Source organism: Gorilla gorilla, chromosome 8 (assembly GCF_029281585.2).
Source record: "Gorilla gorilla gorilla isolate KB3781 chromosome 8, NHGRI_mGorGor1-v2.1_pri, whole genome shotgun sequence".
Classification (NCBI taxonomy): domain Eukaryota; kingdom Metazoa; phylum Chordata; class Mammalia; order Primates; family Hominidae; genus Gorilla; species Gorilla gorilla.
Window position 1 is genome coordinate 23,629,063 of NC_073232.2, and position 14,174 is coordinate 23,643,236.

Genomic DNA, 14,174 nt, shown 5'->3' on the forward strand with positions numbered 1-14,174 from the left:
GCCCGGCCGCCCGCCGAGAGGGTCCCCGGGGCCGGGGTCGGGCCGGGCCGCCGCCCGCCTCCCCGCGCCCCTCGTCTTTGTGTGGAAAGTAAGTGCGGGAGGCGAACCTACCTCGGCGCGCACAAAGGCGCGCGGCTCCCTCCCGGCTCGCTCCGGGCGCCCGCGGCGGCGCCCAGCGGCCCGACTGGTCGGCGGCGGCCCGAGGCGGCGCGAGGGCGGCTCCGGCGGCGGCGGCCCGGCCCGCAAGCCAGTCCGGCGCAGGGCGGCTCTCGCTCCCCGCGGCCCCGCGCGTCCGAATTAAGCGGCGGGGCGGGGCGGGGCGGAGCGGCAAGGCCACGCCCCCAACGCGCCCCGCCCCGGCAGCCCCGCCCCCGCCTTCCTTCCACGGCTCTCGCGCGTCGGGCGGAGATCCAGAAAGGCCGGGCATCCGCGCCGGGAGGGGCGCCAGCCGGGGCTGCAGCGCTCGGCCTCCGGGACTCGGTGGAGCGAGGGCTGGAGGGGAAGCGCGGCGGCCCCGGATGACCGGGAAAGTGGGAAGGCGGCCGCGTGGGTCACAGCCACAAAGCTCCGGGGCGCTCACTCTCCTTTTTTCTCACTCCCTCGTTCCCTCGCTCTCTCCCTCTACCTCTCTGTCTCTCTCTCACACACACATTCTCTCTTCTTTTATCTCTTTCTCTCTCCCTTAATCTCTTTCTCTCTCATTGTCTCTCTTTCTCTCATTCTGTCTCTCTTTCTCTCATTCTCTCCCTCATTCTCATTCTCTTTCTCTCATTCTTTCTATCTCCTCTGTCTCATTCTTTCATTCTCTTTCTCTCTCTGTGCTCACCCCCATCTCTCTCTCTTATTCTGTCTCACACACAAAGTACCCATGAGCGTCTCGCTCGTGGGTGTCCGGGCTCCGTCTCCCCGGCAAGTCTGCGATGCTAAGAGGCCGTCCCCATAGAAATCCTGCCAATTCCTATTGGAAGAAAACGCAGACAAAATCAGGGAGGAAAAGGAGACATTTGTTGTAATTGTACAAATTTACGGTCAAGCCAGGACCCAAAACCCGGTGACCTGGTGATTCATCCATTTTCCTCCCCTCCCTTCATCAAAGGGTAATTGGAAATTTAAATATGCAAGAAAGAAAGGGTTTATTCCGCCTCTTCTCTGCTCTCTGATCTCCTTTTCTTCAGCTCTCTTACAAGTGCTTTTCTGGCCAACTCTAAGGCTCTGAGATTACAATCTACTTGAATCACAGCAGGTACAAAATCAGGGACTGAAACAGTTACCGGTTTCAGCGTAGCAAAAAGGACAACAGGTTCGTGGATTTTAGATCAAAAGCTTTTTAACTGTCTTGGCAACAGATGACTAAGGGCTTATTTATGGGGAAATTTTTCTGACTAAGACAGTTTGGGTCATAGTCATACTGAAAAGTCACATCAGTTACGGATTTTGGTAAACAAATTACTTATTCTAAACATACCTATCACACACCATGCTCTAAGCCACAGCCTGCCAGCCAAGTAAGGGTCTGGCCATCCCTGGGTCCCTGGAACCCACTGAGGGGTGGAATCCCTGCCAGAGAACTTAAAGAAACTCCTTCCCAGCAGAGGAAGCTGAATTCCATGAACTTTATACATGGTGTTTCCTATGATTCTTCCTTCTCTCCCGTCCTTGAGTTGTGTTTCTGTTCTTGACAATGGCTCCACCAGTCACCAAACCAAAACCTAGGATCCAGCCTAAACCCTCTCCCTCCCCACATTGGCATCAACTCCAAGGTTTGTGCAGTGTGCACAATTCCTGGCTATCTCCCTCCCCCTCTGCTGGCACCGCCACTGTTGCCTTTGGGCTCAGTCACAATATGGTGGCAGGGGTTTCCTAACTGGCCCCAGCCTCTGATCTAACACATGCTTTTCCTCTCAACTTTCTGGGGTGCTAGTGAACTTTCCAGGTGCAAGATGCTCAGTTTCCTCCTCTGCTTGAAACACTTTAGTGGATGCCTGCTTCCTGCTACATGATCAAGTCGAAGCTCCCCAGCAAACATCCAAGGCTCCACTCAGCCAGAGTGCCGTATTTGCTAAGTGGCCTTGCTCTGTGATGAAGACTGGATGAAATAATGAATATATGGCCTTGTCATGCTCTTCCACGGGCTTCCCCTCTGCCTAGCAGACCTTCACCAATCCCCAAGAGCTCCTCTCCTCTCTGAGAATCAGTCTTCTCTGGAAACCCTTTCCTGACCTGCTCACACTAAATGGATCTTTTCTGCCCCTCCCATACTCGACATGGTATTGCCGTTATTGCACTGTATCGTAAATATGTGCCTCTGTGAGCCCAGAGTTTATGCTTGACATATATACATATCTTTATACCCACTTGCCTAATGTAATATCTGGCATATGGGAAGTGTTATGGACTAAACTGTGTACCACATACCCCTATAATTCATATGTTGAAGCCCTAACCTCCAATGTGACTGTATTTGAAGACGGGACCTATAGGGAGGTAATTAAGGTTAAACAAGGTCATAAGGGTGAGACCCTCAGCTCATAGTTCTGGTGGCCTTATATAAGGAGGCAGAGACACCAGATCCCTCCTTCCTTCTCTCTTCCTCTCTTCCTCCCTCCTTCCCCACTGTCCCTTTCCCCACTCTCTCTTTCTCTGCCCAAACACAGAGAAGAGGCCACATGAAGACACAATGAAAAGGCCGCCAACTGCAAGCCAGAAAGAGAGGCCTCACCAGAAACCAACCCTACTGCCATCTTGATCTTGGACTTCCAGCCTTCAGAACTGTGGGAAAATGAAATGTCTTGTTTAAGCCACTCAGTCTAGGGTATTCTGTTATAGCAGCCCCATCAGATGAATAGAAAAAGCATGCATTGGCTTCGAGATTCTAACCAAAGATGCACTGGATTCAAGATTCTAAACCCCATCCCAGCAGTGAGCCTGACTTCTCCATACAAAGTAGCCTGGACGAACATCTGTGACGCAAGGCCACAGGCAGAGTGTGTGAATGTGATAAGTGACCACGGTCTTTTCCCTGCCCCGTGAGAGAAATAGAAACAAAGGCTCGTTCCATACTCTGGGGTATAAATGCCTACAGGCTGAAAGTCACGATGCTACCTTTTGCACCAGGTACCATAATTTCTTTTAAACCAAAAACAAATAAGAGCAAATGTTTACTTTGAATTTATTAATTCAAATAAAAGACAGGAGACCAGTATCAATATATTAAATCTGCTCTTTTAGGCTGAGTATCTCACATCCCTAGGGAATCTTAGTGGGATTTTAATACAGGTAAGATCAAGTATCCAATTTGGTTTGGGACCCCTGCAGCCACTGTGGGTGGATCCCAGGAAATAAAAACTTAAAGGTTATGAGCTATGGTGATATTTCCATTTGTATCCATACCATCCACCACAGTGGCTGCAACATATCACTCTGTGGGTGATAGATGTTTGTTGAATGAATAAGCCTGGTACTTCCCAGGGTTATAACAGGCAACACCAGACCCTCAGCCCGAGTCTGATATACTGTAGATTTCACATTCTGAATGTAGACAGGACTCTGGAAAAAGTCAAGGGAACTAGTGGCCTAAATAGACTGCTGGGCTATATTTAAGATTTTGTTCTGGGGCTGACACAGTTTATCAGGTGGCTTAGAGGGTCTTTACTGATTTGCTTTCAATACAAATACTGATTTCCCTTACAATACAAAGGGAACACTCCGCTGAATGGTTTCTGAGTCATTTAACCCATCACTGGTGATAGATTCTCTGATCTTGCATTACTGGAAAACATACATAATAATTTTCCATTTCAGAGCAGCAACCTACAGGGTCACCCATATACTCCACTATGACCTCATCCTTTAGCTTGGACATCTGGGGATCTTGCAAATTCATCCCTAAGAAAAATTGAACAAAGCAGAAATGACTATTTGGGGACGTAAAATGATACAAAGCAAATCAATTTGGAATAAGACGTGTTGCTTTTTTATCGTCTACTTTGGTCATTTTGTTCATGCGTAATCTTAAAATTGTTACTTTACACCCAAACCACCATGCTGAAGAGCTCCAAAGAGATGAGAAAAACTTAACAATGCCCTCAAGGAGGGAAATTTGTTATGACATGTATACTCTTTTGTATCTTAAATTTTGCACTGTGTACATGGACATTTGAATTGTAATCCATTCAAAAAGAAATAAAATCTTAATTTTAAAATCCTATTTTTAAGCCAAGCTCTCTCATTCTGTGTCAATTATCTATGACTGTATAACACATCGCCTCAAAACTTTAGTGGCTTAAAATAAGAACACATGCTTTGCTCACAATACTGTGGGTTGGCAATTTGGACAAGGCTCAGCTGGGACATCTTATTTCTGCCCCATGTGGCATTAGCTTGGCTCTGTCATGCGTTTGCAGTCAACTGGGAGGTTGGCCAGGGACTGGCTTGCCCTGGGTGGTCTCAAAGTCCAGAAGTTGATGGCAGCTGTCAGCTCAGGCATCTCAGATCCACTTGTATGGCCTCTCAGCAGGCTAGATAGGACTTCCTCACACAACAGCCCGGTCCAGGAGGGCGAAAGAGGAAGTGGTAAGGCCCCTGGAGCTCTAGCGTTATAGGTCTAGAAGAATGATAGCAGTCTGTACATTCTACCATTAAAAATGTCACAAGGTCAGCCCAAATCCAAGATTTGGAGAAAGAGACCCCCCTTGATGGTAGAAGCAGTAGTCATATTGCAACAGGGCTTGAGTGCTGTACTAGGAGAGGAGGAATTCTTGTGACCATCCTTGCAAATAATCTTCCTCTGAATCAGACATGAGGAACTACAGAATGGAGGGCAAAGTAACAGGTGCTAACAATAGTCTCAAGGGAAATCTTTCTGATGATAAGACAAAAGCACTTTAGTATTCAACATAAAACCCACAAAGACAGATACAACACATTGGTATTGGCCTCATGGCCTCAATTGATAGGTCAAAGAAAATAGTTAATTTCTGCTTATTTGTTTTTGGTTTAAATAAGAAAAAGATGGGGGAAAGAAAAAACAACAAAGGCTTTGGGACTATAATGCAACTAAGGTGCATTGGGTTCTAAATCAGTGTTTTAGATATCTATTGCTGCATAACATCTTACCATAGACTTAGTGGCTTATAACACCCATATATTGACTCATCCTTTTTTTAGTCCAGAAATGGCATGACTGGGGTCTATGCTGAAGGCCTCCCAAAGCCAAAATCAAGATCTTGGCAGGACTCATAGTTCATCTAGTCTGGAACTCAAGGTCCTCTTCTAAGGTCATTCAGATTGCTGGCAGAATTCAGTTCTTTGTGGTTATAGGACTGAGGACCCAGTTTCTTTGCTGGCTGTCAGCTGAGAGCTACTCTCAGCTGCTAAATGCTAAAGGCTGCCCAGAAACCTCATCATGTGGCCCTCCTCACCTTCCAGTCAGCAGTGTCTCAGCAAATCCTTCTATGCTTCCAATCTCTGACTTGACCATCTAGGGCTCTAGACTCAGATTTAAAGTGCCCATGTGATTAGGTCAGGCACACCCAGATCATCTTCCTATCTTGACAGGTAACTGACTCGAGACCTTCCTCACATCTGCAAAATCCCATCACAGCAATAGCTAGATTAGGGTATGACTGAATAACTGGAGAAGTTGTGTGTATACCAGAGGCCAGGAATTGTGGAGGCTATCTTACAATTCTATGATAGATGGAAGGACAGGCAAACAGACAGATGCTCTTTAATATAAACATAGAATGTGAGGGCAGGCAGAAGGTGGAAACCTTGGAGAGGTATCACATGCAGAGCTCAGCAGTAAACCAGGAACCAGGCCTAAGAAGGAATTCTTATTGAGTAATAACCGAGCTCCCACATGGTCCGTTCAGTGGTTACCAAGTCTTCATTGAACCCTGATGACCTGAATACTGAAAACAATAGGGAAAGGAAAACGAAGTTAAGAATATGGCATCTAGGCCGGGCACGGTGGCTCACGCCTGTAATTCCAGCACTTCCAGAGGCCGAGGCGGGTGGATCACGAGGTCAGGAGATTGAGATCATCCTGGCTAACACGGTGAAACCCCGTCTCTACTAAAAATACAAAAAATTAGCCAGGCATGGTGACAGGCTCTTGTAGTCCCACCTACTTGGGAGGCTGAGGCAGGAGAATGGCATGAACCCGGGAGGCAGAGCTTGCAGTGAGCCAAGATCACACCACTGCACTCCAGCCTGGGTGACAGAGCAAGACTCCACCTCAAAAAAAAATAAAAAAGAATATGGCATCCTAATTTTATCATTTAAATAGCATAATCATGTAAATATAACAGAAGTTCCTTTATTTTGCTTAACTGGTTTGCACAATTGTTGTATGACGTTAATGTAATGTTCCATAACTCAGGAAGATAATGCTTTTCAATAAAGAGACTTAGAGAACTCATTTGTGGAAAATCTTTGTGAAAAGTTGTCTGGTTTGCCAAGCAAATATAGCACATGCGTACCTTTTTAAATTAATAGTACTTAGGAAGGATCAAAATGATATGCCCAAATCTGAAAGAACATGCTAGAAACCAGATGATAAGCTGTTTCATTAAAAGAGCCTCTGTGCATGAGCATTTGTGAGCACAGGAATGGAATTACTTCATTAAATATGCTAACAGCACCAACAGTAAAGATGAGTATTGTCCCCTGCAGTAGTTACCCACTACAAAAGCATTTTGCAAGCTCCAAAACAGAGCTGTATTTCATAATGTAACTGAGTACTTCGCCAATTCTAGAGAGTTTAAAAATTCAGGAGAGTTTTATTTTCCAAACATTTAATATACGTATTGCCTAAAACACTTAATTTCGTTTTTAAAGAACACTTGCTTTTCATTGTTCACAATTTTAAAACCAAAGGGACTCTATGAAATGGTGGTTCTAACTTGTAACTGTACATCGCGAAGAATCAAGAGAAACAGCTGTTACTCACATAAACGACTACTGAATGATGCAAAGATCTGCATTTTACGTTTTTTTCTTTACATGAATCCAAAACCAGAAAAAAGGATTTCCTGAGAGTCTTCCTGTGTATTAAAACTAAAATCTCTAAATAGCAAAGAGAAGGGGAACAAAATCCTTAAGCACTCATCCTGTCAAAAATATTAAGGTAACTTAATGGTCGACACTAATGAGTAAACAAACCATCTCTGCAATTAAGCAATATGAAGATAATTTCTGTAAATTTCCTAATTCAAATAACTAACACACAATACAAATGGCCAAATTTCTGTGAACATTCTACAGTTTGCTCCAACTCTTTTTTCTTCTTTCTGATATTCGCTCTAGATACAGACATTTCCATTAGCAGGAAGTATCCCTTGGAATGCTTATATTATTAATAACTAGTTGAATGCCAGTTTTATATATATATATATATATATATATATGTTCACCTAACTTCTATTAATTGAAATAAAATAAGTTCATGGAAGAATGGAAGGAAGGCAAGGCTAGGACTAAAGAGATCTGCCTGGTGACCTTGGATAAGAAACTTATCCAAAGCTTCAGTTTCCCCTGGACTTAACAGTAAATGAATTCATAGTTATTTCTGTAGTCCAGAAGTGGCATGGCTGCATTCTCTGCTGAAGGCCTCCCAAAATCAAAATCAAGATCTTGGCAGGGCTCATAGTTCATCTCGTCTGGAGCTCAAGGTCCTCTTCTAAGCTCATTCATTTATAAATATGTATAAAATATATATGTATAAATTTTTCCTTGCTAGTTAATAGCTGGGAGTCACTCTCAGCCACCAAATACATATATTTATATATTTATATCCTCATACATATAAAACATTTATATGTCCTTATATATGTGTGTATATGTGTATGTGTGTGTATGAGTATAAATATATATACATGTTATATACATAAGTCCTTATTTATATAAAAAGTTCCAGCTTTAGTTGTTTTGCTCCCCAGGCTTGTCTGGAAGAGAGAGCTGTGTGATCCACTCCAATCTTAGAAGTAAAGTTCAAACTGCAGCTAATGTTAAATCGTGCCAGAGAAGGTTTACTTATTAACTCTGCTTAGAGAAGTGTGTGACCCACACATTTGAACTGCTAATGATTACTGGACTTTTAAAACTGCTGTTCAAGTAATAACATTCTCCTATTTGTTCCACCAAATTTAACATGAACTAAAATTCTAACTAATGTTAGTGTTAGCTGGATAATATTAATTTAATAAAAGTTGGAACTTTATAAGGAAAAAGAGAGAATGAATGCATGATGGAAGGACAGAGTCCTTGGGCAGCTGAGGGCAGTTTCTGGAAAGGTTTTGCAATTCTCCTTGTTCATCTCTCAGTTGCCATCAGCACTCAGAACAACCTGCCCTGTCCTTCCTTACTTACCCTGTCCAAGATTCCAGCTTGTTCTGGTGGCCTCCTTTTTCTAAGTCCACAGCTAACACACATTGCAGGAAACTGTACCTTGACAGGCACCTGCTTTTCTCAGCTCATTTCTCTCTGCAACAATTGCTTCAGCCATTTGCTATCATTTGTATCATTTCATATACAAATAATTACAAGGACAAAATAAAGAAATACAAAGATATGATAGAACTGTCCTTGTCTTTGACAGACCAAAGAAAATAACAGACCTTTGTCCAAAATGATAAGTGACAGACAGGCTGAGAGACAAAGACACATGGAGAAAGAACAAGTAAAAAAGATTGGGAATAAAAATGGAGACATAATTGTAGATACCCCAAAACTAAAAACAGCATACAAAAACACGATGAGCAACTTTGTCTGGAAATGTAGATGAAATAAAAATTCCTAGAAAAATACAAGTCGCTACAAAGTGACTCAGGATGAAATAGGTAAACTTTCTTTTTTTAATTTTATTTATTTATTTGAGACAGAGTCTCACTCTGTCGCTCAGGCTAGAGTGCAGTGGCGCAATCTCAGCTCAGTGCAACCTCCACCTCCCAGGTTCCAGCAATTCTCCTGCCTCAGCCCCACGAGCAGCTAGGATGACAAGCGTGCACCACCATGGCCAGTTAATTTTTGTGTTTTTAGGAGAGACAAGGTTTCACCACGTTGGCCAGGCTGGTCTCGAACTCCTGACCTCAAGTGATCTGCCTGCCTTGGCCTCCCAAAGTGCTAGGATTACAGGTGTGAGCCACCTCACCGAGCCCATAAACTTTCAATGAATTGAATTGGCAATTAAAATGTTATCATAGAACAATAGAAACCTAGTGGTATGGAAATTGATTTTAAGAATGATTTGCTCATGACCATTCTTAGCTTGATTTGGAGAGATTCATAATCTTTTAAAAGACAGTTTATCCATGTGACTAATGAAAAGCAGAACTTCTCTTTTTACTCAGAACTTCCTTACTTACCCCTATGCCTCCTTACTAACCTGACAGTTTTTTCCACGGCACAAACTTCAAGATAATCTTAATTTCCTCATTTACGCCCTACATCTACTTTGGTGACAAAACCAAGACATTGCTTTCTCTATCATTTCTCTCAAATCTACATTTTTCTCTCCATCTCTATCAAATTCTGCCTGGCCCACAGACACACAATCCTCAGAGTGCATATCCACTAATACTGCTTTCCTTCCGTCTGCCCCACACAAGTATACACTATGACTCAAGTCATCTCACAAACAGGCCACATCAGCTAGGCTAATCTAGTAAAACAAATTATACAATGCTTTCCCCTCAAAGCTGGACAACTGGCTTTTCTTTTATTAAAATTCAAAGTCAGCTGGGGGCGGTGGCTCACACCTGTAATCCAAGCACTTTGGGAGGCCGAGGAGGGCAGATCACTTGAGGTCAGGAGTTCGAGACCAGCCTGGGCAACATGGTGAAACCCTATCTCTACTAAAAATACAAAAATTAGTCAGGAGTGTTGGCGGGCGCCTGCAGTCCCAGCTACTCGGGAGGCTGATACAGAAGAATCGCTTCAACGTGGGAGGCAGAGGTTGCAGCGAGCCAAGATCGCGCCACTGCATTCCAGCCTGGGCGTCAGAGTGAGACTCCATCTCAATAAATAAATAAATAAAATTTGAAGTTGCTTCTTTCTTTCCCCCTAAACATCGTTGTCCTGGGAGGTTCACAGATCACATGAGGTCCTGTGGGCTCTTAGAGGCTCTGAGCACGATCAGAAGCCATCAGTGTGTGTGTGATACTGAAAGCCAGGAGCCTGCATTCACCACCAAGGGAGAAACTGAGGGCTGTGCCCAGGGCACCCTGGCATTTAGTGGTCGGGGAGCTGCTGGGAACTGGCAAAAGAGACAGAGAAGGAGTCAGGTGCAGTGTCTCATGCCTGTAATCCCAGCACTTTGGGAGGCTGAGGGAGGTGCATCACCTGAGGTTAGGGGTTCAAGATCAGCCTGACCAACATGGTGAAACCCAGTCTCTACTAAAAATACAAAAATTAGCCAGGCGTGGTGGCGCATGCCTGTAATCCCAGCTACTCGGGAGACTGAGACAGGAGAATTGCTTGAACCCAGGAGGCAGAGGTTGCAGTGAGCCAAGATCGTGCCATTGCACTCCAGCCTGGGTGACACAGCAAGCGAGACTCTGTCTCAAAAAAAAAAAAAAAAAAAAAGAGAGACTCAGAGAAGGAATGGCCAGTGAAAGTGAATGGGACCCAAGGGAGCTATGAATGAAACCTGGAAACCAAGTGAGACCAGGGTTTCAAGCAGGAGAGGATGTGATGGGCACCTTTGTGAAACGCTGCTACCAGGTTACATGAGACAGGGACTGTTTACCAACCCAAGAATCACTCGGGGAGCAGCAGGGATGAAGACCTGGCTGGAGTGGCTTCAAGACATAATGGGAAAAGAGGAATTGGAGGCAGCTAGTATAGGCAGCTTTGTCAAGGGTAGTAGACGGAGGGGAATCCAGGGCCAAGAAAGGTTTTGTTTCACTGTTTTGCTTGTTTTTAAAAATGGCAGAAACTGCTGGGTGTGGTGGTTCACATCTGTAATCCTAGCACTTTGGGAGGCCAAGGCGGGTGGATCACTTGAGGTCAGGAGTTCGAGACCAGCCTGTCCAATATAGTGAAAACTCATCTCTACTAAAAATACAAAAATTAGCTGGGCATGGTGGCATGTGCCTGTAGTCCCAGCTACTTGGGAGGCTGAGGCAGGAGGACCACTTGAACCTGGGAGGTGAAGATTGCAGTGAGCTAAGATCATGCCACTGCACTCCAGCCTGGGTGACAAAGTGAAACACCATCTCAAAAAAACAAAAAAAAGGCAGAAACAAATAATTTTCTATAAGCTGATAGGAATGATCTTGTAGGGAGAGAATTAATGAATATCTTTTGGTCTTCTGGACATTAAGCCTAGGCCTCGCTGAAGAGAACTCTACTCTAGCCAAGTTTCCTGTGAGGCATAAATACACCCACTTCCACCTACCAATCTTCATTCATGATGTTCCCTCTGGCAGAAATGCTCTTCCTCCCCTCTGTTAGCAGATCCAAGTTTTGCCCATGCATTAAGTTTCTGTTCAAATCTTAGGTCTGCCACAAGGCCTTCCTTAATTTTTATAACCTAGACCAAGTGCTTATTTAATTTTTTAATAGCACTGAGCATTTATAAATTACTTATTAAGTATCTCTGTGTGGAAAGGAGTGAGCTAGATTTGGGAACAGAGTAAGTTAAATAAAAAGCACCATTCTATACTCGAGAAGCTAACAAACTTCTTGTTTGTCCTATGCAATATTTTTTTGTACATGTTCCCTAATTACCTTGTCAACTTTGAAGGCAGGCAGGAATCAATGTTTTAATCTTTTTTAGTGCCCAGCACAATAAGTACTTCATAATCAGAGCTAGATAGATATTTATCAAATTAAATTAAAAATAAATACGACGGAATTACTTAGGCATACTTCCCAATTGTATAAAAGAATCACAAAAACTTCCCTTAATAGTTTATTCCTTCAAACATTTTGTAACAATTACTTTAAAACTTTCTAAAAGAGGTTGGATATGTCCCTGCTATGTTAAATAAAGAGCCTTAAGGACAGTGGCTTTTTAAAAAAATAATAATAATATTGACCTGCTTGTGGATGACTGAACTGAGTATCTTTATTGAAAATTTTGATAAAGCTGAACTAAGGGCATGTTGCATGTTTGTTGGAATGACTCTTCTTAAGACTCAGTTTTATATACAGGAAAAAATCTGATTAGCAGTTCTATGGAGCCATCGGAAACTTGAGCTTCAAAAACACCACAGAAATGAAAAGACAAGGGGCATTGTTTTTACTGAGATTTCCATAATTCTCATTCCTCTCCTGATGACATAAAGTAAGCCCAGGGGACTATTAATGAGGTTGAAAATGAATATGCATGAGCTGTAATCACACCAAGAAGCGGATAAAAGGTATTGTTCCATTGCCTAGGTCAGCCTGGTATAAAAAAATGGAAAGACCCAGTGGGTATATTATTGGCAAGTTTGTGGCAGACTTTCTTCTAGGCATATTGGAGAACACAAAACTTTACAGAATAAGAACAGCAATAATGAAAGTCACACTCGAGAGAGTAAGGAGGCTGGGCTCAGTGGCTCATGCCTGTAATCCCAGCCCTGTGGGAGGCCAAGGCAAGCAGATCACTTGAGCCCAGGAGTTGGAGACCAGCCTGGGCAACATGGGGAAACCCTGCCTCTGCACAAAATATACAAAAATTAGCTGGGTGTGATGGCACATATCTGTGGTCCCAGCTACTTCAGAGGCTGAGGTGGGAGGATGCCTTGAGCCCTGGGAGGTCGAGGCTGCAGTGAGCCATGATTGTGCCGCTGTACTCCAGCCTGGGTGACACAGGGAGACCCTGTCTCAAAAAAATAAAAATAAAATAGAGAGAGAGAGAAAGTAAGGAAAGTAAAAATAAAAATAAGGCAGGCAGGTGGGTGCGTAAGAGAAGGATAAGGAAGAGAAGAAAAAGGAGAGGAGCAACAGGAGAAAAGAGAGAAGAAAGAGAACCGAGAGGAAGAGCTAATTACAGCCAAGAATGCAGCAGGAGTGAAGAAAAGGAAATAAAGAGGCTGGAAAGGAAAAGGAAATTAACTGACTCGGGATATTTTCAGTTTTTTTTGAAGATCATGCCCCGGTTTTCACTGTGAATGAAAGACTCAGGAAACAAGCCTTTCCTGTTGAGACCTGTGTGTAATTCCTGCTCTGCACCTTGCTAGCAATTGTTGCATATCAAGATAAAAGCATCTGCAAAGAGAAGGGGCTTGCACCTGAAGGTGGAGCAGGGGGGCCTTACTGGTTTTAATCCCTGGAGAGGATACATGTCTCTCAAACTTGCAACAGGAAGTGAGGGAGAGCCCGGGTCTTGCTCACAAGGAGTCAAGCCACTCAGGAGACACTGTCTTTTCAAAAATGGTCTAAACTGAATATGATTTAACATAAAATTGTACATTCTGGCATCTGAAGCTTAAGATATCCTAATTTCACAATTGATGGCTGCTTAGAAGTGATGAAACACGTAAGTGGCTATCTATGTTTCAGCAGAGACAAAAGTAAAACTGTGTGCTCAGAGCTTCAACACATGTAAAGCAAGAGCAAGCTGTCCTGGTAGGGAAGAAATGACACCGCTGCATCTAGGAAGGTGCTGTCCGGTCAGGAGTAAAGAATAAACAACTAGAGACAGTTTCAGGTAGATGCCAAAAGCAAAAAAAACAAAACAAAACAAAACAAAAAGGCCTGAGACAGGCCCATGACCCAGAGTTTGGTGCCTAATTACCATGGTGGCGCATGCCTGTTTTCCCAGCTACTGGGGAGGCTGAGACAGGCGAATTGCTTGAAGCTGGGAGGTGGGGTTTACAGGCGTGAAGCACCACACCCAGCTTCTTGAAGTGAAATTTATATACAGTAAGATTTACTCTTTTTAGTCTACAGGTCTATTAATTTTGACTCATGTAATACAGTTGTGTAACCACCTCCACAATTATCATAGGGAATATTTCACCACCTAAAAAAGTTGACTCATGTCCCCTTGTGGTGAGTTCCCTCCTCCCCACCCACAGTCTCTGCAATTTTTGCTCCATAGTTCTCCCTTTTCCAGAATGCGACATGAAGGGTATTATACAGTTCAGTCTCCTTCAGGGCTGCTTTCACTTCACAAGATGCTTTTGAGATTTCTCTATGTTCTTGGGTGTATCAGTAATTCGTTCTTTTTATTTCCAAGTGGT

The 14,174-nt window shown here is 43.6% G+C and overlaps 1 protein-coding gene across 5 annotated transcripts in view; it reads right to left on the reverse strand.

The window, feature by feature from the left end:
• Nucleotides 1-14,174, reverse strand: part of FAM107B (family with sequence similarity 107 member B) — a 254,614-nt gene that overhangs the window by 85,892 nt on the left and 154,548 nt on the right. For 3 of the 5 annotated variants that reach the window (XM_031015320.3, XM_055353763.2, XM_063709899.1), the window contains exon 1: nt 112-277. The exons of the other annotated variants lie outside the window; for them this stretch is intronic. The gene's annotated coding sequence lies outside the window, so the exon portion shown is untranslated. Of the gene's footprint in view, nt 1-111; nt 278-14,174 lie in introns of those variants that run through there. 5 annotated transcript variants of the gene reach the window in all.